Below are 6,118 nucleotides of genomic sequence, written 5' to 3'. Positions count from 1 at the left end.
CCCAGGAACTTATTATTAACATTTTTTTTTTTACGGTTTCTTATATAGCGCACACATATTCCGCAGTGCTTTACAAAGAATATTTGAACATTCACATCAGTCCCTGTCCCAGTGGAGCTTACAATCTATATTATATTCCCTACAACATGTACACGCACACACAGGCATTCTAGGGTTAATTTTGTTGGAAGCCATTTAACCTACCAGTATATTTTGGATTGTTAGGTAAGTGCAGTCATTGGAATAGATCGGTGGTCTTCAACCTTAATCGGACATGAGCTACTCGAGACAAAAGAAAACCCCTGAAGAGCTACTAACATAATAATAAGAAAACTGACTAATAACCAAAAATGTGCCTTACACATAATGCCACACACTGCAATGCCCCAGACATATTATGCCACACCCCACAATGCCCCTGATAATATGCTGTACACTGTGAATTATTATGATCTACATAGCAATTCCCATGACACATTATGCCACACCCTATAATGCCCCTGATACTATGCCGCACACCATAATGCACAATATGCTGCACACTGTAATGCCCATGACACACTATGCTGCACCTTATACACACACCGTAATGCCTTTGACACATTATAACACATAAGTGCCTCTTACCTACATGCTTGCTGCCATTAGTTACATGCTCATGACCAGGGTTACAAGCTTGTTGCCAGGGGGTTACATGCTCCGGTACTTATGTAATATCTGGGCTCCCGTTTTTCTTATGAGACCGCGTCCCCTCGCCACGCTTCGGGCACGGTGGCTCGCTGCGCTCGCCACACTATATAAAATCAACTCCATGCGTAGTTGGATAGTAGGGGTATGAAAAAATGGGGTGCATTTAACATGGGAGTCCAGATAATACATAAGTACCCATGCTCCTTGCCATAGGGTTACATGCTCCTTTTCATGGGGGGGGGGATTACATGCTCATTGCCTTGGGGGAGTTACATGCTCATTGCTCAGGGAAAATTACATGCTCATTGCAATGGGGGTTTACATGCTCATTGTTAGGGGAGTTACATACTTGTTGCCACAGGGGGTGTACATGCTCATTGTCACCTTGCAGAGACACAGGACAGTGCTCCCAGAATCTGCAATTCTTGGTAGCTCTGGGTGCCCTGTGCTCCCTGGTAGATGCTACAGGTGAAGGAGCACCTCTAGCATGTCTCCAGAAAAGTAAGCGTCCATCTTTGGAGGGGCGCAGGTTCTCTCTGTATGCTGGCAGAGACTCTGCACAATGCCTGAGGCATACCTCCCAACATGACCCATGCCAGGAGGGACAAACTATTTTGCTGCTGGACTTTCCTCTTAATGTATGATTGCCATTACCTGTTTTTGATCAGGTTAACTAATAAGAAAGTTGCTTCTCCACAGGTGATGGCAATCAAAATTAAGAGGGAAGTGCAGGAGCAGAGCTGGAGAGGGTCATGTTGGGAGGTATGCTGAGGTGCTGATACCACCCCATGCCAGCAGCTCCCAGCTCCAACAGGGGAATATGGTGATCCGGTGCCCCCCCCAGACCACCCCACAGGGCTGCAATCTATGCTGATCAGAGTCTGATTTCAGGGGGCCCATTCATCGGCCCCTTGGGACCCGCTGGGCCCTAAGCGAGCACCTAGGCTGCCTAGCAATAAATACGGCTCGGAATGCCATCATGGTGGCTAATACCCATGGGTGTTATATTTTTTGAGCAGTTTGAATTCTAGTAACATGCATGCATAATGGGGGAAATTTACCAATATGAAAAACCTAGTTTTTCGTATTGGTATTTCCCCTACGGTTGCATACGACTGTTTAAGTCGTATGCAAACTCGTGTTCCGGAGGGTCAGTTACAAAGCAGTCAGATACGACTGCTTTGTAACCCTCCGATGGTGTAGCCATCCGTATTAGCGGCCGTATATACGGCTGCTAATACGAATTATTTCTAGCAGTCTGCACGGATCAGTCAGATCCGTGCAGGCTGCAGTGTGTAAAAAAAAATAGAAAAATAAATAAATTACAAAAAAAACCGGCGTGGGGCCCCCCCCACAGCTGTAACCAGCACCAGGCTGAAGGAGCCGGGGCCGGTAATTAAAAATCAGGGAACCCGACAAATAGGGGATCCCCGATTTTTAACAACCAGCCCCAGGCTCCAGGTCCGGGGCTGGTTCCCAAAATACGGGGGACAAAATGACTAGGGGTCCCCCGTATTTTAAGAACCAGCCCCAGGCACAACCAGCCAGCAGGGTAATGTCACAGCCGGGGGACACTTATAATATAAGGTCCCGCGGCCAAAACATTAACCCTACCGACCAGTCAGCCTGGCCAGGGGCCCTGGGGGAGTGGGGACCCCCCCCAATGAAGGGGTCCCCCCCCTCCAGGACTTACCTGACCAGGCTGAAGCCTGGTGCTGTCCTCGATGCCCCTGGGCGGTGGGCATCAAGCTGATAGTGGTGTAAAAAATAGATTAAACTATTGTTTTTTACTGTGGCACTACAAGTGCCAGCAAGCCTCCCCAGCAAGCTGGGACTTGGAGAACCACAAGTCCCAGCCTGCTGGGCATTAAAGGGCCCGCTGGCACTTGTAGTTCCACAGTTAAAAAAATAGTGCACAAAACACACTGACACACTTTTAAAATAAAACTTTAATACACACATTACACACATACTAATACTTACCTATCTTCTTCCCGTAGGTAGCCCTGGTCCTGATGTCCTCCGGTCCTGTGTCGGCGTTCCTCTTCATGTCGACGTCCTTCTTGAAGTCGACGTCCCTGTCGGCGATGGCGTCCGGTGTCCGGGTCCGACGAAATCCATGTGGAAGCTGTGGAAGGAAACCATACTCACCTGTCCCAGCGCGACGTAGTCCAGGTAAGGGTCTTGGCAAAAAAACAAACCGAACACCCCGAAACCAGCCGGACACGGAGACGCACGGTGTTTGTTTACATCGTGCGGCTCCGCCTCCCGAATGCCGCTATTGGCCGCCTTGCGGCCTAGCGGCTCCTGATTGGCCGCTAGGCCGCAAGGCGGCCAATAGCGGCATTCAGGAGGCGGAGCCGCACGATGTAAACACCGTGCGGCTCTCTGCTGTCCGGCTGGATTCGGGGTGTTCGGTTTGTTTTTTTGCCAAGACACTTACCTGGACTACGTCGCGCTGGGACAGGTGAGTATGGTTTCCTTCCACAGCTTCCTCCATGGATTTCGTCGGACCCAGACACCGGACGCCATCGCCGACAGGGACGTCAACTTCAAGAAGGACGTCGACATGAAGAGGAACGCCGACACAGGACCGGAGGACATCAGGACCAGGGCTACCTACGGGAAGAAGATAGGTAAGTATTAGTATGTGTGTAATGGATGTATTAAAGTTTTATTTTAAAAGTGTGTCAGTGTGTTTTGTGCACTATTTTTTTAACTGTGGAACTACAAGTGCCAGCGGGCCCTTTAATGCCCAGCAGGCTGGGACTTGTGGTTCTCCAAGTCCCAGCTTGCTGGGGAGGCTTGCTGGCACTTGTAGTGCCACAGTAAAAAACAATAGTTTAATCTATTTTTTACACCGCTATCAGCTCGATGCCCACCGCCCAGGGGCATCGAGGACAGCACCAGGCTTCAGCCTGGTCAGGTAAGTCCTGGAGGGGGGGGACCCCTTCATTGGGCCGGGTCCCCACTCCCCCAGGGCCCCTGGCCAGGCTGACTGGTCGGTAGGGTTAATGTTTTGGCCGCGGGACCTTATATTATAAGTGTCCCCCGGCTGTGACATTACCCTGCTGGCTGGTTGTGCCTGGGGCTGGTTCTTAAAATACGGGGGACCCCTAGTCATTTTGTCCCCCGTATTTTGGGAACTAGCCCCGGACCTGGAGCCTGGGGCTGGTTGTTAAAAATCGGGGATCCCCTATTTGTCGGGTTCCCTGATTTTTAATTACCGGCCCCGGCTCCTTCAGCCTGGTGCTGGTTTCGGCTGTGGGGGGGACCCCACGCCGTTTTTTTTATTTATTTATTTAATTTTTCTATTTTTTTTACACTGAAGCCTGCACGGATCTGACTGATCCGTGCAGGCTTAAAGCAAATAGAACAGGAAAATGGTGTTCTATTTTCCTGTCGTATTTGCGTGGGTGTTTCACACCAATTAGCAGCTGTATTGTCAGTACGGCTGCTTAGTAAATCAGAAACCACCATTCTTTTGAATGGTGATTTCTGTCGTATCCTATCGATGGTGTAGGACATTCGTATTTGTAAATACAAATACGAATGTTCCATCTTTAGGACTACGAATTGTTGTATTTTTGGGATTGTAAATCCCGAAAATACAAATTCGTAAAAAAAAGGTGTATTTCTCCCTACGAATACACCTTTTTTCTACGAATCCATTTTGGTAAATGTCCCCCAATGTATCTAACTCTAGAAACCATTGTGTTGTGTCACCAGTAGCACTGACCTAGCACACACCTGCTCTAGGGACGCCCCTGCAAGCATCTGAATATGTGGAACGCCATTATAACACACTTTCTTTTGTGACTCAATTGGCAGTGAATCAATTCTCATTAATAGCTTTATGGAAAAGCAGTCTGTCACATCAATGAGTTACACCTAGGGATGGCCATCAACCATCGATGATTTGAATTCATTGGTGGTTCATGGCCTATGTCGAATACTTTTGCCATCAATGGGGGAGAACCAGATGGTTCCCTCCATCGATGTAACAGCAAAACGATGTTTGCTGTTTTTTTTTTTTCAAAGTGCCGGGACACAGAGCATAGCTCCGGCCCCTGACACCCACAAAGCCCCACCCCCATGTTTTGATCAAACACAATGGATGACCATCCATATGTAAAAATATCGATGGTCATCCATTGCATAGTTTAGCACTATCGATGGCCAGTTGCAGAATTGCCATCAATAGCAACCATCGATGGCAATGATGGCCATCCCTAGTTACACCTGCAGGTTGCTATAGCAGTAGATTTACTAACACTACAGACAGATGCTCGCTGCACATCAAACCAAGCAATATCGCTAGTGACCTGTAGTATGCTAATGTGGGACGGAACATAATCATTCCATCCTTTATTATCATTGTGCAAGTGTGTACACACAATCCCAGCTGATGGGCATATGGTATGAATATCCATCGCTTCAGTGTGCAGCCAGCATTATTATGCTGGCCACACATCAGACCAACTTTCCTCCAACCATCCAACTAGTTGGTTGGTTGGACTGAAAATCTGGTACTGTATGGGGGCATATTCCAATAAGCAATTTGCTCACAAACTCAGGAGAATGGACAAAAACATTCAGTGAAATTATTTAAATCAAATACGTCCAACTACAGTACATTGTCTGACTGACAGTTGTTGTCCCTTTTCCGATTTGGAAAACAAATGACTTAATTACAAATTACATTTTTCTCCTATCCAGTTCCAGGTTTTTATTCCATCCAACCAACTAGTTGGATAGTTGGAGGCAAGTTGGTCTGATGTGTGGCCAGCATATCACTTGCCTGGCACAGACTCACGCTCTCATTGTACAGTTAACAAAGCCTAGTGACAATGGGCCTAATTCAGACCTGATCACAGGACAAATTTGGGTACTTATGTATTATCTGGGTGCCCGATTTTTAAAACGGGTCGGAAAAATCGGGTCAACCAAATCGCATGCGATGCGATGCGATCGACGCAATTTTTACATTGGATTCAATGTTAAATGGTCCCTGAGACCCGATTTTACATTGGGTCCAATGTTAAATGCCCCCCAGACCCCATTTTTTATTGTATACCCACCCTGTTCATACCTCCACTAGCCAAGTGGCCATGGAGTTGATTTTATATAGTGTGGCGAGCGCAGCGAGCCACCGAGCCCGAAGCGTGGCGAGCCCCGTGAGGTGACGCGGAATACAATAATAAATAATAATACATGTTAAGTAATAAGCGTCCCCTTGCGGGGCTCGCTGCGCTCGCTATGCTTTGGGCTCGGTGGCTCGCTGCGCTTGCCACACTATATAAAATTAACTCCATGGCTACTTAGATAGTGGGGGTATGAACAGGGTGGGTATACAATCAAAAATGGGGTCTGGGGAGAGTTAGAGTTGTGCTGTGAGTTATTTTGTTTCTGTGCAGGGTAAATATGG

Source organism: Crinia signifera, chromosome 7, assembly GCF_055691185.1.
Source record: "Crinia signifera chromosome 7, ASM5569118v1, whole genome shotgun sequence".
In the NCBI taxonomy this organism is placed as follows: domain Eukaryota; kingdom Metazoa; phylum Chordata; class Amphibia; order Anura; family Myobatrachidae; genus Crinia; species Crinia signifera.
This window is presented reverse-complemented; position numbering follows the sequence as displayed.